Source organism: Lithobates pipiens, unplaced genomic scaffold (assembly GCF_037356315.1).
Source record: "Lithobates pipiens isolate NorthernLeopardFrog02 unplaced genomic scaffold, aLitPip1_a1.2 Scaffold_18, whole genome shotgun sequence".
NCBI classification, from domain to species: domain Eukaryota; kingdom Metazoa; phylum Chordata; class Amphibia; order Anura; family Ranidae; genus Lithobates; species Lithobates pipiens.
Window position 1 is genome coordinate 24,012,811 of NW_027507758.1, and position 23,636 is coordinate 24,036,446.

The 23,636-nt window shown below is 44.4% G+C and overlaps 1 protein-coding gene across 7 annotated transcripts in view; it reads right to left on the reverse strand.

Annotated features, from left to right (window-relative positions):
- Positions 1 to 23,636, reverse strand: part of PLCB4 (phospholipase C beta 4) — a 524,177-nt gene that overhangs the window by 255,494 nt on the left and 245,047 nt on the right. For 5 of the 7 annotated variants that reach the window (XM_077485488.1, XM_077485487.1, XM_077485482.1 and 2 more), the window contains one exon: positions 6,724 to 6,776. The exons of the other annotated variants lie outside the window; for them this stretch is intronic. The gene's annotated coding sequence lies outside the window, so the exon portion shown is untranslated. The remainder of the gene's footprint in view (positions 1 to 6,723; positions 6,777 to 23,636) is intronic. 7 annotated transcript variants of the gene reach the window in all.

Genomic DNA, 23,636 nt, shown 5'->3' on the forward strand with positions numbered 1-23,636 from the left:
TGCAGAGCTTAGGGGGGATGCAATGTGATTGAGGCAGAGCTAAGGGGCGCAGCAATGTAAATGGGTTGAGCAGGGCTGAGGGACTCTGAAATGTGAATTGGGTGCAGAGCTTAGGGGGGCTGCAATGTGATTAGGGCAGATCTTAGAGGGGGACTGCAATGTGATTGGGGCAGAGCTAAGGGGTGCAGCAATGTGAATGGGTTGAGCAGGGCTGAGGGGCGCTGCAATGTAAATGGGGCATGAAGAGCTGAGGGGGCTGCAATGTGAATGGGGGAAGCAGAGCTGTGGGGTGCTGCAGTGTGAATGGGGTGCAAAGCTGGGGGGGGGCTGAAATGTGAGTGGGGGCAGAGCTTGGGGAGCTGCAATGTGGATGGGTTGAGCAGGGCTGAAGGGCGCTACAATGTGAATAGGGGGTGCAGAGCTGAGAGGGGCTGCAATGTGAATGGGGGGTGCAGAGCTGAGGGCTGCAATGTGAATGAGGGAAGCAGAGCCGAGGGGGGGGGGCTATGATGTGAATGGGGGCAGAGCTCAGGGGGGCTGCAATGTGAATTGAGGGTGCAGAGCTGAGGGAGGCTGCAATGTGTTTGGGGGGAGAGCTGAAGGGGGCTGCAATAAGAATGGGGGGCAGAGCTCAGGGGGCTGCAAAGCTGAGGAGGGGCTACGATCTGAATGGGGGGCAGAGCTAAGGGGGGCTGCAATTTGAATGGGGGGCAGAGCAGAGGGGGGCTGCAATGTGATTGGGGGCAGAGCTGAAGGGGGCTGCAATAAGAATGGGGGGCAGAGCTCAGGGGGCTGTAATGTGAATGGGGTGGAGAGCTGAGGGGGGCTGCAATGTGAATGGGGGTGGAGAGCTGAGGGGGGCTGCAATGTGAATGGGGGGCAGAGCTCAGGGGGCTGCAATGTGAATGGGGGGCAGAGCTCAGGGGGCTGCAATGTGAATGGGGTGGAGAGCTCAGGGGGCTGCAATGTGAATGGGGGTGGAGAGCTTAGGGGGCTGCAATGTGAATGGGGGTGGAGAGCTGAGGGGGGATGCAATATGAATAGGGGAAGAAGAGCTGAGGGGCACTGAAATGTGAATGGGGGGGAATGCAGCTGGGGGGGGGGGGCTGCAATGTGAATGGGGGAAGCAGAGCTGGGGGGAGGGGGTGCTGCAATGTGAATGGGGGGCAGAGCTTAGGGATTGTGATTTCGGAGCAGGGGGCTGTAACGTGAATAATCGGAGTCATCGCACAAACAAGCGATTTATTCGGACCTCGGCTGGAAGAAGATTTTTACGAATCGGACCTCCGTGAATTTGAATTCAATACTCCGGCTATAGAACATGCTGGAGGTCATTGCTGCATAAGTCAGGATAATCAGCAGTCAGTGAAGGAGAATTCATCTACATGGAGGATAACCTACACTGCTCCGTGTCTACTCTCATTACCATCACTGTCACCGGGAATGTAATAACCTTTAAATTGTAGCTAAATTAATTATGTCCTCCACTAATAATAGCATTGCGAGATGAATTAAAGCGAACAGTTTTTACATGAGTTTCCGAAGTTCATTGATAAAGACTAGCAGGTTTTTTTTATATATATATATTTTTTTCAGTTTAAAGCTTTTCTTTATTGAACAGGAAAGAACTTCATTCTGATATTTCCCGAAAATACCAATAATATTGGTACATTCATAAAAAATTAAGGGACCACCTTATTCACATCCGGATGGCACTTTGCATCAAGTTTCTACATAAGGCCCTTTGCTTTCGATAGGTTAATAATTTAACTTGCCGAGCTCTTAACTGGGAATGTACGCCATGATTTTGACAATAAATACCGGGGTTATGGCTGCAGCTAGATGCCACCATAAACCTAACGTAGCGTCAGAAGGGGGCGGGGCAATCCGGTTACGTAAACGGGTGCCCCCCCCCCCCCTCTGACTACTGGGAAGCCATAGAGATGTCCCTGTGTGTCAGAGGGAGGCGAGGGTAACCCAGCGGCGTCACCCTGTGGCCCGCCCTCAGTTCTAAAAGAACTGTCATAGCGAAGACGCGTCATATGGCGGTGAGCCTCCCATGGAGGCGGGTCGGTCGCCTTTTTTTTTTCTTTTTCAGTCCATCGGCAGAGCAAGAGAAGAAGAAGTAGAATTCAAGGGGCAGTTTTTTTTTTTTTCATTTTTTAATAAAGGACTTGGTCCCCAAGCCGTGTCATGTCATTTTTACCATTTTCACACTTTTTTTGTGAAATGGTAGGGGTACCACGTTACCATTTCACACAGAGGGGGAGGCCGGGATCTGGGGGTCCCTTTGTTAAAGGGGGCTTCCAGATTCCGATAAGCCCCCCACCCACAGACCCCCACAACCACCGGGAAAGGGTTGTGAGGATTAGACCCTTGTCCCAATCAACATGGGGACAAGGTGCTTTGGGGGGCAACCCCAAAGCACCCTCCCCATGTTGAGGGCATGTGGCCTGGTATGGTTTAGGAGGGGGGCCCACTCTCTCGCCCTCCCCTCTTTTCCTGCGGCCTGCCAGGTTGCATGCTCGGATAAGGGTCTGGTATGGATTTTGGGGGGGCCCCCACAGCATTTTTTTTTCAATTTTGGTGCGGGGTTCCCCTTTAAATCCATACCAGATCTGTAAGGTCTGGTATGGATTTTGAGGGGGACCCCCACACCATTTTTTTTTAAATTTTGGCGTGGGGTTCCCCTTAATATCCATACCAGACCTGAAGGGCCTGGCATGGAATTTGGGGGGAACCCCACACAAATTTTCTTTTTTACATTTTACAAAGCGTCTGGTAATGGACTGTGGGGGGAATCCCATTCCGTTTCTTTTCAATGTCTTTTATGTCTTTTATGTGTATTGCCAGGACCGACAATTCATTATAGCCGTGAGTACTTTTAACCACTTCCCACCCCGCCAATGCACATATACGGCCGGGTGGGAGCTGTCTACTTCTGATAGGACGTTCAGGAAAGTCCTTCAGAAGGAGCGGGATCTCGCTTGCGTGTGCCCGCGCAGCGGCGCGATCCTGATGTGCTCGTGTCACCCGGACAGGGCGCATCTCAGATCGGCAGGAGGGCTCTGTGATTGGCCCTCCTGATCACATGACGGCCGTGTCCAATCACGGCCGTCATGTGATGTAAACAAACAGCCGGTTGCTAGGCAATCGGCTCCTCCTCTCCTCACACAGAAGTCATCGCTGAGGAGAGGAGAGCAGATCGCTGCAGCCGGCTGGTGATCAGTGAGTATGAGCTGTTAATTACAGCTTTTTACTCACTGATCACCAGTCTAGTGTAAACACACAACACACCACACAGTGTAAACACAGTCCCCAAAACATACATGTCCCCAAATAATAAAAACACATGTCCCTAATAATAAAAACATGTCCCCTACATATCTCCCAATGATTATCTGCACACATCTGTACATGATCATTTGCGTACATATGTCCGAGATCACACAAACCAATTATTATACACTTAACGGAATTTTTTTTACCAAAAACATGTAGCAGAATACATTTTGGCTTAAATTTATGACAAAATTCGATTTTATTGGATTTCTTTTAAAATAGAAAAAAGAAAATATTGTTTTTTTCCCCCAAATTTCCGCTTTTTTTGCGCTTAGATCGCAAAAAAAAAAAAACCGGAGTCGTGAATAAATACCACCAAAATAAAGCTCTATTTGTGTGAACAAAATGATAAAAATTTAATTTGGGTACAGTGTAGCATGACCGCGCAATTGTCACTGAAAGCGCTAGAGCGATGAAAGCTGAAAATTGGGCTGGGAAGGAAGGGGGCGAAAGTGCCCTGTATTGTAGTGGTTAAATTACTTTTTTCCTTTAGAAATGTAATTTGTGTTCTAAACATGGGAAACATGCGCCACTTTACAGGCATACTATAGACACCCCCCAGGTACGAAATTTAAAGGAATATTTCACTTTAATTGTTTCACTTTAAGCTTTATTAAAATCAATGCTCCCGAAAAAAGTCAGTTTTTAAAACTTTTTTTTGCATTGATCCATGTCCCCTGGGGCAGGAGCCAGGTTCCCAAACACTTTTTATGACAATGACTTGCATATAAGCCTTTAAAATTAGCACTTTTGATTTTTCATGTTCGTGTCCCATAGACTTTAACGGTGTTCGCGTGTTCGAACACATTTTTTGCCAGTTCGCATGTTCTGCTGTGAACCAAACTGGGGGGGTGTTCGGCTCCTTATTGTGCACTATTAGGAGGCTGTCCTTAAGTGGTGGGTGTTATTTTTTTGGTCTAGTGCCCTACTTCTGAAGGTATGGCTATAACCCTACAGTCAAGATTCTTTCTGGTCTGTGTGCCTCAAAGAACATAAAAGAAACCTTAGCTCTTTTTTTGACTTTGTGAACAGACGTAGTTTGACGCAATCCTACAGAAGTTCTTTGAAAAGAGCAAGACAACAGCCAGTGTTCTTTTTCGAGGGTGTTAAGCTTCTAATTAACAGGTTCACAGACATAAGACACACCAAGTTAAGACACTGCCACTTGATTCTATATAAAAACGCTTTGTATCCAGACACCTATTCACAGAATGTTCTAATGTATGGTGGTTGACTATACAAAACGCATAGAAATATTGTTTTCCAATGACTCCATGAGTGGTGGGAAGACAGCAGAGATAAACAGATACATGTTGTTCCCGCTATGACTCTATTATCTGTAGAGTTTATGTAATAAAGTCTTCATTATAATGGTGAAATATGTATTGGAAGAGGAAATGTATATAAAGAACTCCTGAGAGTGCTTCATTATCATCTTATTTGCAATCATGAAAGGTCAATGCAAATTACTGATAGAGAAAAAAAAATGAAATAAGGGACTACAGTAATATACATCAAATTTAATCCAAAACGAAACTTGCCTCCTTCACTCCCTCACAGACATCTTTACCTGGTCTCCTGGGTTCGGTATCCTCACCTGTGCTTTTTCTTTTTTCGGGACAACCAGCCATCCTCTTCTGGGTTTGGCATCTTCACCTGGTCTTCTTCTGGGTTCAGGATCTTCAGCCATCTTCTTCTGGGTTTGGCAATTTAACCTGGTCTTCTTCTGGGTTTGGCAATTTAACCTGGTCTTCTTCTGGGTTTGGCAATTTAACCTGGTCTTCTTCTGGGTTTGGCATCTTTAGCCATCTTTTTCTGGGTTGGGAATCTTTACCTGATCTTCTTCAGGGTTAAGCACCTTCACCTAGTCTTCTGGTTTTGGAATCTTCAGCCATCTTCTTTGGGTTCTGCCTCTTTAGTCATCTTCTTCCCGGGTTCAGCATCTTCATCTGGTTTTCTTCTGGATTCTGGATCTTCAGCCATCCTATTCTGGGTTCAGCATTTTCAGACATCCCTTTCTGGGTTCGGCATCTTCACCTGGTCTTCTTCTAGTTCCGGGATCTCCAGCCATCTTCTTCTGAGTTTGGCATCTTAAGCTGCCTTCTTCTGGGTTCAGAATCTGCACCTGGTCTTCTGGGCTCAGGTATCTTCAGTCATCTTGATTGGCTATGTTGCAATGACGTATACCTCCCACTCGTGCACATAAGGGTTCCTCCACTGTCAAGATTTGCTAAGAATGTACACTGAACTGCACATGCACAACTCAGTTTACAAGTCTTACAACAGGCAGGTAGGTTTGTTTTGTTGCTCAAGAAACATTACACTTCTCTTCTTCAATAAAGAGCATGTCTGCTTGCTATTTTTTCATAGTTTAGCTCAACTTTAAAACAGTATTAAACCCATAAAGCAAAAATTTATATTGTACCTTAGTACCTGTGACAGACCCAACCAGGACAGGGGCCTTTGGAAGGGACTGCAGGGTAGCTTCATGCCTACTGACTATGGGCCCTGGCATTTGAGGGAACTACAAGCATTCAGGAAGATGTCCTGCCATATAATGCAAGAGGACATTACCACATTTAACAGTAAAGGAAGCCATGATGGTCTCTGCCAACTTGAAACTCAGTGAGAAGATAGATGTGAAAAAGGAAGCTCGTTAATGTGATTTTGACAGCCCCGGGTCTTCTTGAATACTGGTGCTTAGTTGCTTGGGTGGGGAGTCTGTCCTGAGTCATCTAGGTCTGTCTAGGAGACTAGTTGGTAATTAGCTTACTGTTTAATTAGATTACTGTTATGTTTATGTTATCTGTTCCCAACTAGATCCCAACTTTGTGGGAACAATTTGGGGATGGCCCCTTGCTGTTCCAACATGACTGATCACCAGTGCACAAAGCAACGTCCATAAACACATGGATGAGTGAGTTTGGGGTGGAGGAACTTGACTGGCTTGCACAGAGTTCTGACCTCAACCCAATAGAACACCTTTGGGATGAATTAGAGTGGAGACTGCGTGCCAGGTCTTCTCGTCCAACATCAGTGCCAGACCTCACAAACACGCTTCTGGAAGAATGGTCAAACATTCCCATAGACACACTCCTAAACCTTGTGGATGGCTTTCCCAGAAGAGTTGAAGCTGTTATAGCTGCAAAGGGCGGGCCAACTCAATATTGAACCCTCCGGACTAAGACTGGGATGCCATTAAAGTTCATGTGCGTGTAAAGGCAGGCATCCCAATACTGTGCATGACATGCAATAATAGCATTGATAGAGGTGACTCGCACTAAAAAAAAAGGAATAAACCTATATTACATGCATACGTATATAATTCATAAACACTGCAATTACTGCCCAAATATATTTTAAGATAATTAGATTACTCACCAAACAGGAGGAGCTCGCAATCAGTGAACTTTATAGCAGACAAGTGATTAGACCTAAAACGGAATGGAGAACCCAATCAGCAACAACACAAAATTACTTCTAACACAATCAGTCTGAGGTCGCGGAAGGTTTTTGGACTGGACTGAACAAAAAGTACAAAGTCAATGCAAATGTTTTATATTGAAATATTTGAAATAGTACAGCGATTCTCAACCAGATTGAATGAGAACAAAAACGGGGCGGGACTTTACATGTACCTTGTAGGGTCTAATAATTACACATACCAAATAGGCTGAAAAAATAAAACACATCTTTAGTTTCCATATACAAATGGTTAGCTTTAAAAAAAAAAGTAAAAAAAATGGTTAAAACCACAGTGATGCCGCGTACACATGAGCGGAATGTCCAACAGAAAAAGTCCGATGGAAGCTTTTCATTGTATATTCCAATCGTGAGTATGCCCCATCGGACTTTTTACGTCGAAAATTCTGACAGACCTAGAAATAGAACATGTTCTAAATATTTCCAACAGAACCAATTCCTATCGGGAAAACCGCTCGTCTGTATGCTGTTCTGACGGACCAAAAACGGCGCATGCTCCTTAAGCAAGTACGAGACGGAAGCTACTGGCTATTGGACTTCTTTTTTCTAGTCCCATCGTACATGTTGTACATCTCCGAGTTCTTGACGGTCGGACTTTGGTATGATCGTGTGTACCCAAGACAGTTTCACCGGAATTCCGTCGGAAAAACCTTCAGAGTGGGAAAACCGGTTGTGTGTACAGGCCATTACTGTTATGCCCCGTACACACGATCAGATTTTGCGACATCAAAACCGCAGAATTTTGTTCGAAGGTTGTTGGCTTCAACTTGTCTTGCATGCACACGGTCACACAAATGTTGGCCAACAATTGCGAACGTGAGAACGCGGTGACGTACAAGACGTATGACGAGCCGATAAAAAGGAAGTTCAATAGCCAGTGTGGCTCCTTCTGCTTGATTCTGAGCATGCGTGGACTGTTGTGCGACGGAATTGTGTACACGCGATCGGATTTTCCCGACAACAGAACCGTGGAATTTTGTTTGAAGGATGTTGGCTCCAACTTGTCTTGTAAACACACGGTCACACAAATGTTGGCCAACAATTACGAACGTAGTGATGTACAAGACGTACGGCGAGTCGATAAAAAGGAAGTTCAATAGTCATGCGCCACCCTTTGGACTCCTTCTGCTAATGTTGTGTTTGGTGAGCATTGATTCTAAGCATGCGTGGACTTGTGTACACATGATCGGAAAGTCCAACAACAAAAATTTCACTTTCACTACCATTTATATGCCGATGACACCCAAATCTATCTCTCTGCCCCTCAGCTCACCCCATCAATCACCTCACGCATCACTGATCTACTAAAAGACATATCAGCCTGGATGTCACACCACTTCCTCAAACTTAATCTATCTAAAACCTGAACTCTTAATATTTCCTCCCCCACGTACCCCTTCCCCTGACTTCTCTGTCCAGATTAATGGCACATCTATCAGTTAATCCCCACATGCCAGGGTGCTAGGGGTAACCTTAGACTCTGAACTGTCCTTTCAGGCCCACATACAATCCCTGTCCAAGTCATGCCGCCTCCGCAACATACGTCCCTTTTTAACTAATGACACCACCAAGCTTCTAATTCACTCCCTGGTCATCTCACTGCAACTCCCTCTTCACTGGATTACCTTTACATAGACTATCCCCCCTTCACTCCATAATAGATGCCGCTGCCAGGCTCATCCACCTTACCAGCCATTCAGTGTCCTCCACCCTTCTCTGCCAGTCCCTCCATTGTCTTCCACTCACCCAACGAATAAAATTCAAAGTACTAACAATAATTTACAAAGCCATCCATAACTCTGCCCCCAGCTACATCACTAACCTAGTCCCAAAATACCAACCAAACCGCTCTCTTTGGTCATCCCAAGACCTCCTGCTCTTTAGCTCCCTCGTTACCTCCTCCCATGCTCGCCTCCAGGATTTCTCCAGAGCTTCTCCCATCCTTTGGAACTCCCTACCCCAATCTGTCCGACTGTCCCCTAATCTATCCATCTTTAGGCGATCCCTGAAAACCCTTCTCTTCAAAGAAGCCTATCCTGCTCTTAACTAACACTGTTTTACTTCCCCCATCAGCTCATCCCCCCACAGCTATTACCTTTTGTATCAATTGCCCCTTCCTTTTTAGATTGTAAGCTCTAACGAGCAGGGCCCTCTGATTCCTCTTGTATCAAATTGTAATGTAGCTGTAATATCTGCCCTCATGTTGTAAAGCGCTGAGCAAACTGTTGGCACTATATAAAACCTGTACAATAATAATGATCGTAAAGTCCGACAACAAAAATTTGTTGGCGGAAAATTTGAGAACCTGCTAGCCAACATTTGCTGGCGGAAAGTCTGACAACATATGTTCAATGGAGCGTACAAAGGGTCGGACTTTCCGCCAACAAGCTCACATCCAACATTTGTTGTCAGAAAATCCAATTATGTGTACGGGGCATTCGTCTATACAGTATGTGCTGGTCCTGGCTGAAGAAACGTGAAAACTGGCCATCTAACATTCTCAACCAGAGTTCCTCCAGAGGTTCCTCCAGCTGTGGTTGTCTGACCTCTTATTTTATGGTGCCTGCATAATTCCAGCTCCAACGCCACTTGTCAAAAGCCATCTGCATGACACCAGTAAATATAGGGGTGCTGAATGTGGTTAGAAAGGGGGGTGAATGGGAAGACACTGAGGGAAAGGATGCCCTGAATACAGGCTGTATGGGTCCCCATGATTTCTAATGGTGGCCCTGAACCCCAGATATCCCTTGGGTAACCAATTCCTTGAGGAGAGGAAACCATAGGCTTGGTTTGGATTTTGCTACTTGATATTATCTTTCTCCTCCCAAGCAAGGTAAGCAGTCCGGGCATATCCAGCCGTACACCTCGTCTGTTCTCTATAAACCCCCATCACGTGGTTGAGTGTTCAGATTGCACCGGCACGCCTGCCCACCATCTGATGTCTGTAGGGCCTACAGAGCTGAGCTGTAATTGCACAACACAGAAGAAATTTTAGCCTAACAATTTCATTACAAAAGACTCAGACCGAATAATTGGTGCACATTATTGCACTACATCGGCTTTTGCCCGTGAAGCGGCGACACTTTTGAATTTGCGAACAAGAAAACCTGACACAGTGCATCCCTCTAAGTATTTAATTGACACGGTTTTAAACTACACTGATCTAATTTGGAAGTCAAAGGGACGCCAATTCTTATTATGAGTATTCATACAGTCTGTTTGTATTCCGGCGGGATTAAACGCCGTGTTTTGAAACTTTGGCTCTGACAGGCATGCTAATCTTGCCACATGCCATCTGTTATAAAGCAGTCAAGATAAACTGGTGCTTGAGAAGGCTGAACAATTCCCTGGGCGTCCTCCGGGAGTTGGAAAAGTGTTAAAAGAAATTAAACGGTTTATTCATTAACAATATTTTAGCTTCCCGTCCCAAAAATAAAAAAAAAGGACCATCGGCGGCACGCTTTTTTCATGGCTGCATGTACAAGGTGATAAAAGGAAAAGTGGTGTGGGTCAAAGTACAAGATCGGAATACATTGTTTGTCCTGGATTCAGCCAGGACAATTATCAGTCTATTGTTGTAAAGCCAAGAACTGCTAAAATCACAAAAATATAAATAATAAAAAACTTTTACCGATCCAGCACAGACTTAATCCAACAAATTTAAAGTGATAATGGGCTGCTTTCACCGAACCAGATCACATGCGGTAGTTAGGTGTTTTCCTAAATACTGCCTCCTATAAATGTTCACTATTGCTTTATGGGGTATTTATCGCATAAAGCAAAAGAGCTCAGTAAATATTGCATAAAAGGAGTAAAAGTAAATTCACAACAGGAAAAAATAAATAAAATGCATGCAGTAAATATGTAGTGGTCCCAGCATGCGATATTAAAGAAACCGGCAGCCACCGGCATCCTTAACAAACAGTAAACAACATGGTTGTTAAGGAGCGGGTGGTTGCCGCGTCCTTAAAGAGGGATTCCACCAAAAAAAAAAAATATTAAAAGCCAGCAGCTACAAATACTACAGCTGCTGACTTTTAATAAATGGACACTCACCTGTCCCGGGTTCCAGCGATGCCGGCAGCCGAGGCCGATCGATCGCTCGGCTCTTGGCTGCTGCCGCCACCATTCTAGGTGAGGGAATCAGGAAGTGAAGCGAATCGGCTTCACTTCCCGGTTCCCTACTGCGCATGCGCGAGTCGCGTTGCGCAATAGGAAATCTCCGCGCTGTCACTAGGACCCGTGTGTGTCCCAGCAGACAGCGCGGCAGGACAGGAAATGACATAGACTCCCACGGGAGTCTATGCCCGGAAGTGGGTGTAAATACCTGTCTTTGACAGGTATCTTCACCCCCCTCCCCCCTGAAAGGTGCCAATTGTGACACCGGAGGGGGGGGAGTTCCGATCAGCGGAAGTTCCACTTTAGGGTGGAACCCCACTTTAACCACTTCCCGACCGCCGCACGACGATGTACGTCGACAGCATGGCACGGGCAGGCATATGGGCGTACATGTACGTCCCTGCCTTCCCGCGGGTCGGGGGCCCGATCGGGCCCCCGCCCGGTGCCTGCGGCGGTCGGTATCCGTGCAGGAGCGATCGGTGATGAGGAGGTGGCCATTCATTCATGGCCACCCCCTCGCGATCGCTCCTGACGGATGGGAGTGAAGCATTGTATCACTTCCTCTCCTGTAATGTAAACACAGGAGAGGAAGTGATGTAATCTCTCCTCCGTGTCGGTATTTTTCGTTCCGGCACCGAGGAGAGAGTCAGAATAGGTCCGATGGAATCATTCCGTCGCATAGTCTGATCGTGTGTGGGATAGTCCGATCCTTTTTCTTGAAAAAAATTCAGACGGACCTAGAAATAGAACATGTTTCAAATCTGTCCAAAGGACTCATTTCTATCGGGAAAACAGTTCGTCTGAATGCTGGTTCGACGGACCAAATACGATGCAAGGGCAGCTATTTGCTATTGAACTTCCTTTTTTTAGTCCCGTCGTACGTCATCACGTTCAAAAACGAATGGACTTTAGTCTGTTCGTGTGTGGGCAAGTCCGTTTGTTCGGAAGTCTGTCGTAACTCCGTCGAAAGTCCATCGGGAAGACCATCGCACCTTTTCTGCCGGAAAGTCCAGTCGTGTGTACGCGGCATTATGGTATCCACATCCCAATGTGGATACCATTAGAGTCAAGGAGAATACATCACCCATCATGTGATACATCTCCCACTCAGCCACTCCTCTCTATGTAAACCTACCACATTATCCAGACCTCCCTTTGTTTTCCAAGGCTCTGAGGAAGAGTGAACCCTCGAAAAAACGCATCAGCCTATCATTGAGCGTAGACCTTTCATGTGCCCAATTCATTTTAATGACAAATTTTAAATTAATGTTTTAATCTCTCACTTGGCCTTCTTCAGACCACCCCTGGTCAGTTTAGGCATCGGGACACACAGTCTTTGTATATAATCTACTATCCAAAATGACTACCTTTCCACACCAATACCGCCTGCACGAGCGGATCCCAGTAGTCAGTGGATCCCACTACCTTCTTCGCCTACTGCGTAGACTCATCCCCTTCGTCCCGGAAGAAGATACAGCAGCAGTAGTTGGAACAATCATCAATTCCTGACTTGACTACGCAAATTCCCTCTACCTAGGACTTCCAAAATACCAAATTTCACGTCTACAAACCGTCCAGAACACAGCAGCCAGACTGGTAACTGGAAAAAAAAAAAAACATGGGAATCAATCACCCCATGCCTGAGGACCCTCCACTAGCTAGCCGTGAAGGATTGAGTTACATTCAAGACCCTCTGCCTCACTCACAAATGTGCCCAAGGAAAAGCCCCGCAATACCTCTTGCGACAAAATAAAGCACTACACCCCAGGTCGCACTCTCCGGCCAACTAACCAGAACCTCCTCCACATCCCCAAGACCCGTTACAAATTAAAAGGCGAACAAAGGTTTGCAGTACAAGGACCGCGGCTATGGAATGCTCTACCGGTGGACATCCGCTCAGAGGAAAACTATCTGGCCTTCAGGAAGAAGCTCAAGACCCATCTCTTCTGAAAACCCAGACGGACACTGGCAGCAAAAGCGCCCTGAGGCGATTTAGTTGGCATATGTAGCGCTATACAAGTTATTCATTCATTCATTCAGGAGAATATATTTTTTCTGTTCATACCTAGACCTTAATGTGACCCTGACACCAGGTCAATGCTATCACGATCACATGGGACACCACACGGGGGGAACAAAATCCTCCCCGGCAATGTCTTCTAATCATCAACTGCTTCCTGTACAGACATCGGCACGTTCAGACATATTTGGGAATTGCGTTAATAGCTTTTTCACCTTTTATTTTTTTTTTCCAGTCCCTTAAAAGTGAATCTCTCTACACATATGAGATCTATCAGCCCAGAATGAAATTAATAAACTCCGCTCTGTAATGAGCTGTAAATAGGAATTTTATGTACTTCGGATAAATTGCTCGGATCTAGCGATGCCGGCTTCTCTGCCTCCAGTTATGTTGTATGAGTGACCTAGAAATTGAAGAAATCTAGCAACTATAAAAGCAAAAAGATTTCAAACAGCAAAACATCTAATTCTTAGTGACAAGCAATTTATTCCGGGAAAAAAAAAGAAGGCAACATCAGAAGACTGAAAGAAGTGAGCAAACAGCAACCATCCGGGACTTGCTTTATGAACGATTTTTGCTTATAGTATAGAACACAAAGAGTTTGGTTTTTACTGAAGGCGAATAGGCTGCTCACTTTGCAAAGGGGATTTTCACCTAGATTAGTGAATGTGCTGGAAATTTGCCTTGCAAAGGATACCTAATAATGTCCAAGGAAAATTAAAAAATACTTTTTTATATATATATATATTTGAAAAGGTATTTGGGATTTTTAAGGTGCTAAATTAGAACAAAATAATTTTATAAAAAAGTAGAAGTTTATTCAAGCAATAAAAACAGACATACAAAAAGTAGATATTTGACACTACAGTGCTGATACATATGCTGATTTCATCTCTACATGTTTCGCCTTGATAATTGGCTTCTTCAGGAGATTTAATTGATATCAGGCACAATAAGCACTAGAAATAAACAGAATTTTGTTTGAGAAATAGGACAATCAACAGTCACAGCAACATCACAGATATATATCAATACAAATTTAGCAAAATGAAAAAACATTAATCAATTGGAAAAATGCATAACACCAAAGCTATGATTGGTCATAATAAGTATTGTGACCAATCATGGCTTTGGTGTTATCTAGCGCTCATTGTGCCTGATATTATTATTATACAGGATTTATACAGCGCCGACAGTTTACGCAGCGCTTTACAACATTCAATTAAAGCTCCTGAAGAAGCCAATTATCAAGGCAAAACATGTAGAGATGAAATCAGTCAGCATATGTATCAGTACTGTAATATCAAATATCTACTTTTTGTATGTCTGTTTTTATTGCTTGAATAAATTTCTACTTTTTATAAAATTATTTTTTTCTAATTTAGTACCTTAAAAATCCCAAATACCTTTTCAAATTTCTAAAATATTTTCTAACGGATGTGGTGCGTTATTTTCTAGATTATGGGCAAAATACCTTCTCTACTTTTTTTTTTTTTAAAGTCTTTTTTTCTGGCACATGATTGGATGATGGAAGTCAGCAGAGCTTTACCTCATTCACTAAGCTAGGGGGGAAAAAATGTCTTGCAAAAGGAACAGCCTATTTGCCTTTAGTAAATCAACACCATACAGTCTTAAAGGAGAAGTACAGCCAAAGCTTGTTTTGCTGTACTTCCCCTGTGGATCACAGAAGCGCAGCTAAATTGGCACTCCTGTGACCCATTTTCATCAGGAAGTGGGCTGAAACCCGCTGTTGGCTGATGTCGCAGAGCAGGTTCAGGCTTGGGCAAGATCCTGACAAAGTCAGGATCTGCGCACATGCCTGGACCGGCACCCGGGTCAGCCCCTTAACAAGCCGCTGAGAGCCTGAGCCGGCCACTTCCGCCCCTCCACAGCCCAGCGCTCCAGTGAGCACTGGAGGGGAAGAGCAGAGAGGCAGTGACAGACAGTCACAAGCTCTCTGCTCAGGGAGCTCTGAGAACAGAACAATCGGTGGTGTTAGGTCACTCAGTTCTCACTGTTAGAGCCAGTGGGGGACTGACTGTTGCTGTATTTACGTAGGTAAGCATGATTATTAGAAGAAAAAAAACATAATTCTCTTTTAAAGTCTTAAAATGATCCTGTGCTTGCCTATGGAATGGCAGCAGGATCACTTTAAAATGATAATAAACCCTTACATATACCCACTGAAGTGACTAGCCTCAGGTAATACACAAAGAAAAAAAAATCCTCCTACATAAGTTGTACCTGTATATTTGCAGCCCTCTCTCCTCTGCAGTCTTTTAAAGTACACAGATCAAAGGCTATTTCTCAGCTCCGGAAGGCGGGGGGGGGGGGGATTTCACAATACACACTGCACAGCATAGAGCATGGTCCTGAGTGTAATCTGAGATCTGAGTGGAGGGAATGGATATACCCCCCTCTACACAGTCTTTAAGGGAAACATGCACAGCTGCACAGTCTTTAAGGGAAACATGCACACTGGTTGTAACCATGACTGTCAATCGCCTTCTGTGTGCTGCAGGGGGAGTAGGGCCCTCTCAGACTGTCAAAAGTGACTCATGCAGATAGCAGAGGAATGAGAGAGCAGACAGAAATCACAACACTAGGTGCTTTGGATTGAGGCGAGTACACATGAAAGAAGGGTATGCTTTGATTATTTTTCATTTCAGAGGGTTACAACCACTTTGGTGCTGGACCCTTTTCTTTCTTTTTTTTGCATCTGTATCTCATCGGGGAGATTTTCCTCCACTTCTTGTGCCATAGACATAAAAAGGAAAGGAGAGGAGATCTCTCCAAAGGGATGGAATCCCTGGTTGTAACCATGACTGGGATGCCAATTGGAAGATTTCCCCTCTATTCCTGTTCCTGTGACCACTCAAAGTTTGGTTCTATCAAGAGAAATCTCTTCAAGTACCCCTGACTCCCTGGTCTGATGACAACTTACAATTTAGGATATTTCCTCACTTTTATTCCTGGTGGCAATGGTCAACAGGACAAGTGTATCTCCCCAGGAGGAACACAGACAGCAATAAAATCTCTCAGAGGTTCTAACTATTCCTCACAAAAACTAAAAGACGTTTGAACTTTAGGAACACTTAGAAGACAACCTGTGATTTACCCATTTATACTTCTAGGTATGAAGGAGCATGTGACTCACTCCATGTGACAGCCCCAGACCAATCAGTATACCAACTGTATACGCTATAACCCTAGAGGTGTGTAGTCTACACAGAGATTTTCTTCTATACGAGCAGCTGAACAGGGTGGTGGGGGAGCAAAAGGAAGGTAAATACTTGCTCACGGGGTGGTCTTGTATGGGCAATGCATAGGGATTACTATATGTCCTACCTCTCCTGACACTAATGCCGCGTACACACGACCGGATTTACTGGCAGACTAGGTCCGATGGTCTTCCCGACAGACTTTTGTCAGAGACGGAATTTCCGAATGAACGGACTTGGCCACATATGAACGGACTAAGTCCATTTGAAAGATTGTTAGTTTTGAGCGTGATGACGTAAACAGGACTAAACAAGGAAGTTCAATAGCCAGTAGCCAATAGCTGCCCTTGCATCGTATTTGGTCTGTCGGATCAGCACACAGGCAAACGGTTTTCCCAATTTTAGTCCGTCAGAATTGAGTCTGTCAGATAGATTTGAAACATGTTCTATTTCTAGGTCCGTCTGATTTTTTTTTTCCGAAAAACTATCGGACTAGCCCACACAAGATCAGATTGTGCGACGGACTAATCCCTTCGGACCTAGTCTGCCGGAAAGTCCGGTCGTATGTACCACCTTATAATTGACCAATCCCTGCCTCCTGATAATTGACTAATCCACACCTCCTGATAATTGACTAATCCTTGACCCCTGATAATTGACTAATCCACACCTCCTGATAATTGACTAATCCTTCACTCCCGATAACTGACTAATCCCTGCCTCCTGATAATTGACTAATCCCTGACTCCCGATAACTAATTCCTGCCTCCTGATAATTGACTAATCCTTGACCCCTGATAATTGACTAAACCCTGCCTTTTGATAATTGACTAATCCCTGCCTCCTGATAATTGACTAATCCTTGACTCCTGATAATTGACTAATCCACACCTCCTGATAATTGACTAATCCCTGCCTCCTGATAATTGACTAATCCTTGCCTCCTGATAGTTGATTAATCCTTGCCTGCTGATAACTGACTAACCCCTGCCTCCTGATAATTGATTAATCCTTGCCCCCTGATAACTGACTAACCCCTGCCTCCTGATAATTGACTAACCCCTGCCTCCTGATAATTGACTAACCCCTGCCTCCTGATAATTGACTAATCCCTGCCTCCTGATAATTGACTAATACCTGCCTCCTGATAACTGATTAATCCTTGCCCCCTGATAACTGACTAATCCTTGACTCCCGATAATTGACTAATCCACACCTCCTGATAATTGACTAATCCTTGCCTCCTGATAATTGACTAATCCCTAACTTCTGATAATTGACTAATCTCTGCCTCCTGATAATTGCCTAATTGACCATGCCCTTCCAACAATCTTTACTGTCCACAGAAGATCTTGACAGCTGAATGACTAGGTGGAATTTAGGCCCTATTTAAAGCTTGGTCTCGGGACCCAAGGGGTTTTTCAGGGAAAGAATGGCAGCCATTCTGAACCAGGGTTCCTTCAGAGGTTCCTTGAGCTGTGGCTGATTGACCTTCCATCTGATGATGCCTACATAGCTCTGGAGCCAACACCATTTGGAAGAGCCAGTAGTATGACACCAATGATCTTTTTATAGTTGCCTGCTTGGGCATCATTCTCACCACCGCTGTTAAGGGTTGCATTCTTCTTCTCACTGACCACCAATGTAAGGTGCATTTTTCCAACTTTCCCCATGGAATTTTTAGCAGGGGTTCTCCCAAAAAATATTTCAAGGGTTCCTTGAAAGTTTAAGAACGGCTTATCTAAAGATGAATATGGCCATTTCCAGACAATACAAAGTGACCGCACTTCAGCGTTGGTGTTGCCTTGGGTGCTCTTTAGCTGAGGCCAGATTCACTTTAAGAAGATCTTAAAGCACGTCACACAGAGAAAAGCTCCCATAATGCTGGATTCGGAGAAATAGAGTGGATACTCCAGTACTTCCCAGACATTACCAATTACTCAATGTCCTTCTTTTCTCATTTTAATTAACTTTATGCAAGTATCTGGGGACATACAAACATTTGTTTGATTTGCATACAACTAACTTCTGATGGGTCTGATGGAAAAGTATTACTAAGTAACCAAGAAACTGTGTTGACATCACTAAATATAATAACTAAAGATACAGAAACTGTAAAATTACTTTTCCTAGTTCACCATGTTCCTGTCTTTGCAGCAGTTTCTGCCTCCCCAAAGGCTGTTATGTATGGAAGAGCCCTGGGGCCATCATAAAAAAAATAATACAGAATTATGAGTTTGAAATTTCTTCTTTTTTTTTTACAGAATTATGAGTTTATTTTTATTTATTTTTATAAAATTCTGAGTTTGAAAGTCAGAATTCTGACTTTGAATCTCAGAATTCTGACTTTTAATCTCAGAATTCTGATTTTTGAATCTCAGAATTCTGACTTGAAAACTCAGAATTCTGACTTGAAAACTCAGAATTCTGACTTGAAAACTCAGAATTCTGACTTTGAATCTCAGAATTGTGTAGAATTTTATTTTATTTTTAAAATTTACAATTCTGACTTTCAATCTCAGAATTCTGACTTTCAAACTCAGAATTTTGTAAAAAAAATAAATAAAATTTAACTCTGTAAAAACATTTCAAACTCATAATTCTGTATTTTATTTATTTTTCATTTTATTTTTCCATGCAAACAGGGACTTTTTTCAGTTTTTTTAGTTCCATACACTTCAATGGATAAAAAATTTGTATTGAAAAACGCAAAATGCACCTGGAATATGCAAACTGCAACCTGCATAGATGTGATCCAGGCCTTAAAGGGTCACCTATGGAGAACTGTAAGTGCCATAATTTGTCACCATTCCACAGGCAGACGCAGCTTTAAGGCTGGATTCACACCTATGCAGTTTTAGTGCTTTTTGCATTTTGCAGATTTGCATACAGTCCATTTAACATGGTTTCCTATGGAACACGTTCTGTAGTGCAAATCTGCAAAATGCAAAAAGCACTAAAACTGCATAGGTTTGAATCCAGCCTAAAGTGTGACATGTTAGGTATCTATTTACTCGGCATAACATTATCTTTTACAATATACAAAAACTGGGCTTTTTTAAATTCATAGACAGAAAAAAACAAAAAGAAATAGGATTATGTGGGCTCGAGGTATACAAAAACGTAGAAAAGTATGTATGTAAAAATAATATTACAATTTTTGCTGACACAGCAATGTTAAAAGAGAAAGCAAAGCATGGCTGGCATAGCAGCTGAAACACCAATAAGCAATGAATCACAGATACATAGAATGATGCATATATGATTAATCTCATAGTGAACAAAGCATGGCCGCTACATGCACAAGACCCCAACGCGTTTCAGAATAATGATTCCTTCTTCAGGGGGTTAGTGGCAATGAGCTAGGTATCGAATGTCCTTATAGAGTATCTATACAGCAGCCAAACAGATTAAAGACCAAACGACATCCATTACTAAAGCAGGAAGGCAACAGATCCCAAATGCACAAAGGAAGCTCAAAACAAGGACCAAAACGGATCACTTCATGCGTGGCCAAATTGGGTGTAAAAAACAAAAAAAGAAAAACAAAGGGAAAGCGGTCAGTGCGAACTGGAGGGGCCCAGACCGACCTCCTCTGTTTTCGTCCAGGATGGATAGAGGTATTTTTTTCATTCATGAAAGTGTTTTCTCCCAAAAAAAATTGCTTTTGAAAAACAGCTGCGCAAATACCACGTATAATAAAAAATTGCAGCACCCGCCATTTTATTCTATAGGGCCTCTGCTAAAAAATAAAAAAATAAAAAAATAAATACACACATATATATATACATATATATATATATGTATGTATGTATGTATGTATGTATGTGTGTGTGTGTGTGTGTGTGTGTGTGTGTGTGTGTGTGTATATATATATATATATATATATATATATATATATATATATATATAAATATATAAAATGTTTTGGGGTTCTAAGTCATTTTCTAGGAAAAAATTTAAAAAAATAAAAAAAATAATTGATTTTTACATGTAGGAGTGAAGTGTCAGAATTGGCACGGATACAAAGTGGTTACCGTATATACTCGAGTATAAGCCAAGATTTTCAGCCTCTTTTTTGAGGCTGAAAGTGCCCCCCTCGGCTTATACTCGAGTCATCGCTGTCTGCCCGCTCGATCAGCGTGTCGAGCAGACAGACAGCGGCCATTCTAGAATTCAAAAGCCGCGCCTCCGGCTCCGCCTTCGCCTGTGATAGGCGGAACACTGAATTTCCCAGCAGCCTGTGTTCCGCCTATCACGGGCATCGTCTCATCCTCGTACTACGGACGAGGATGAGACGATGCCCGTGATAGGCGGAACACAGGCTGCTGGGAAATTGAGTGTTCCGCCTATCACGGACATCCGATAGGCGGAACAGCAGTCAGTGGGAAATTGAGTGTTCCGCCTATCACCGACGGAGGCGCGGCTTTTGAATCCTAGAATGGCCGCCGACGAAGAGCTGAAGGACGGAGGCTCGGCTCGGGACGGGACGGGCCGGGACGGGCCGGGACAGGCCGGGCCGGGCCGGGACGGGCCGGGCCGGGCCGGGACGGGACGCAGGCTGGACGGGACGCAGGCTGGACGGGACGCAGGCTGGACGGACACAGGCAGGCTGGACACAGGTAGGCTGCACGGACACACACACACACACACACACACACACACACACACACACACATGCATGGACACACACACACACACACACGGATGCATGGACACACACACAGGGATGGATGGACCCACAGGGATGGACGGACACACAGGGATGGACAGGCATGTCTCACCCTCGGCTTATACACGAGTCAATAATTTTTTCCAGTTTTTTGGGGGTAAATTGGGGGCCTCGGCTTATATTCGGGTCGGCCTATACTCGAGTATATACGGTAATACGGCTTTAATGGTGAATGAGGAAGTTCAGTTCTACTTTAAATTGTAACTATATTGCCTTCATTTTCTTTGTAAAGCGTTATGCAAACTGTTGGCAACATATAAATCCTGTATAATAATAAAAATAATAATAGGCAATGAGATCTACAAATAGCTCCGGTGTTCCACGTTCTATTATTAGAAGGACATCTATTCCTTTATTGTTCTTGGTGAGCCTTAGGCTGTATATAGGGACTGAATGTCTGTCTATCTGCATATTATCAATGGAACTTGGCAAGCACATGGAGCACCAAATGTTTACACATGACAGATGCCGCAGCCTCAGAAATGAGAACACGAGTGCAGGAATACCAGCCTGCAAATCCATACAGATGTAAAATCTCTTCACAAGACGGGGCCAAAAAACAAAAGTGCAGTCCCATCATAGAAAAACTGTACAGAAAAACCAAACCAACCTGTTCTATAATCACGTCATACAGTGAGGCAAAAAATTATTTGACCACGGGAGTCACTGGAAGAGCCCATCACATTAACTGAAATACAACTGGCCTTGAAAGGTGCAAAACCAGGAAAGGCACCAGGACCATGCCTACTACAAGACCCTACTTCCATCCTTAGGCGGTTCCCTGGTGAACCTATTTAACGGTCTTAGAACAAGGACCAATTTCCACAATGCCACTTTGCAAGCACATATATCGGTCATCCCTAAAGAGGGTAAGGATCCAGGCCAATGTGGAAGTTACCGCCCGATCTCCCTCCTGAACACTGCTCTAAAATTTTTTACCAAAATAGTGGCCACAAGACTGCAGCAGCATCTCCCACAGCTTATCCACCTGGACCAAGTGGGCTTTGTCCCCTCTAGAGAAGCTAGGGATAACATCACTAAAGTCCTCAACCTACTTCACATAGCCTCCAGTACCAAAACGCTGAGCGTATTCCTGGGTACAGATGCAGAGAAGGCGTTCCATCGGGTTAATTGTTTTTTTATGCTTAAGACGCTAGCGCATGAGGGCCTTGGGAGCAAAATGTTACAATGGATAACAGCGGCCTATACGACACCGTCGGCCAGGGTGTGGGCGAACGGGGTACTCTCGGAAGTATTCCCAATTACAAACGGGACTCGACAGGGCTGCCCCCTGTCCCCCTTACTGTTTGCCCTGACCCTGGAGCCTTTCTTATGCCACGTTCGCCTTAACCCAGACATTACGGGTATAGGAACCAAAGAGACTCAGCACAAGTTGTCTGCGTATGCCGACGATCTCATGTTCTCCCTTTCGAACCCCGGGACTTCCCTTCGGTACCTTATGCAGGAGTTTCACACCTACCAGTTGTCCAACCTAAAGATACATTTCTCTATGTCGGAGGCTATAGGGGTGGGGATACCACAACAACAAATACAACAAATCAAGGACTGTTTTAAGTTGAAATGGACAGCTGTGGCCCTGAAGTACCTGGGCACTTACATACCTCCTTCACTGTCTCGAATTTTCAAACTAAATTTTCCCCCTCTACTGAAGTCGGTACAGAAGCTCTTTGACGGTTGGGGGGACGGCCTGCACTCTTGGTTTGGCCGATGTATTATACTCAAAATGTCGATACTGCCAAAGTTCCTGTACCTTTTGCAGGCCCTCCCAATCCACATCCCCAGGGACTTTTTTAAACAAGTCCATTCACTTTTTACCCGCTTCCTCTGGGCGGGCAGACACCCGCGCCTAAGTAGGAAACTGCTTTCCATTCCTAAACATCGAAGGGGCCTAGCCCTCCCAGAGATCCGCAAGTACTACCATGCCACCCACCTTAGCAGACTCCTGGACTGGTGTCGACACAGGGGCACCAAGCTATGGACACAGTTGGAGCAAGATCAATTTGATATGCCCCTACATAGTAGTCCCTGGTGTTATAATGCCCTGACTCCTGGGCTTAAGCGTCACCCCCTGATAGGTAACACTCCAAAGATATGATCGCAGCTTCTGACGAACCCAGATCTTTCAACCCGTGACTCCACATTACGATCCATAATTGGACATCCGCGATTCAAACCGGAAATGGCAGACAAGCAATTCCGGGACCTTCGTACGGCAGGCCTATATCAGGCATCACATTTTAGCATAATGGGTAGATGAAAGACGCACGCGGAACTAACGGACCCTAGAGGTCCATACAAACTAGACTTCCTAAGAGCCTTTCAACTTGGCCATTTTCTCAAAGGCATTCCGCCTTCCCCTAATGACTCACAAAGACCTCCTACGAACTTGGAGAAGCTCTGCACGGAGAGTGGGACACTTACACACACATTATCCTTGACATATGCTATGCTGATAGAACCGCCGAGTGACTTCCAACCCCTATATCTCTCTAAGTGGGAAAGAGACCTGACTAGCCAATTCACTGACAATCAGAAACAACAAATAATTCACTTCACTCACAAGTCCTCTCTTTGCACCAGATTACAGGAAACGAACTATAAAATCCTCACACGTTGGTACAAAACCCCTCCCCTCCTACACAATCTCTTCCCGACGACTTCAGACTGTTGCTGGCGATGCCACTCAGAAGAGGGCACT